The sequence below is a fragment of the Fukomys damarensis genome, unplaced genomic scaffold (genome assembly GCF_012274545.1).
Source record: "Fukomys damarensis isolate Sample0158 unplaced genomic scaffold, DMR_v1.0_HiC HiC_scaffold_28, whole genome shotgun sequence".
Classification (NCBI taxonomy): domain Eukaryota; kingdom Metazoa; phylum Chordata; class Mammalia; order Rodentia; family Bathyergidae; genus Fukomys; species Fukomys damarensis.
Genome location: NW_022900940.1, coordinates 32,444,403 through 32,444,733, shown reverse-complemented (window position 1 = coordinate 32,444,733; position 331 = coordinate 32,444,403).

Here is a 331-nt window from a genome sequence, read left to right as displayed (position 1 = left end):
TGGCTCAGTTGTGATCATGTGATATTTGGTGTCTTGTACAACTTGTATTGCAAGATAATGCTTGTCTGTCAAGTTAAAATGTATTAGAAATGTTTGCTCATGTAGCAGAAACTTGCAGAACAAGTTACTTTCAATACAAGGTTTTAGTATATTTTTATTCCTTTTGATTGTTATACAAAACTGTCTGATCCAGAATTAATTTATTGTCTTCTGCAGTAACTTTTCCCATTGTAATAGGGGTTGGTTTATGGAATCCTGACTTTCTTTTTACCTCCAAATTTAGGCAGAGGAAATATAATTTCTGGGGTGAATGGTGTCTAGAACACATTTC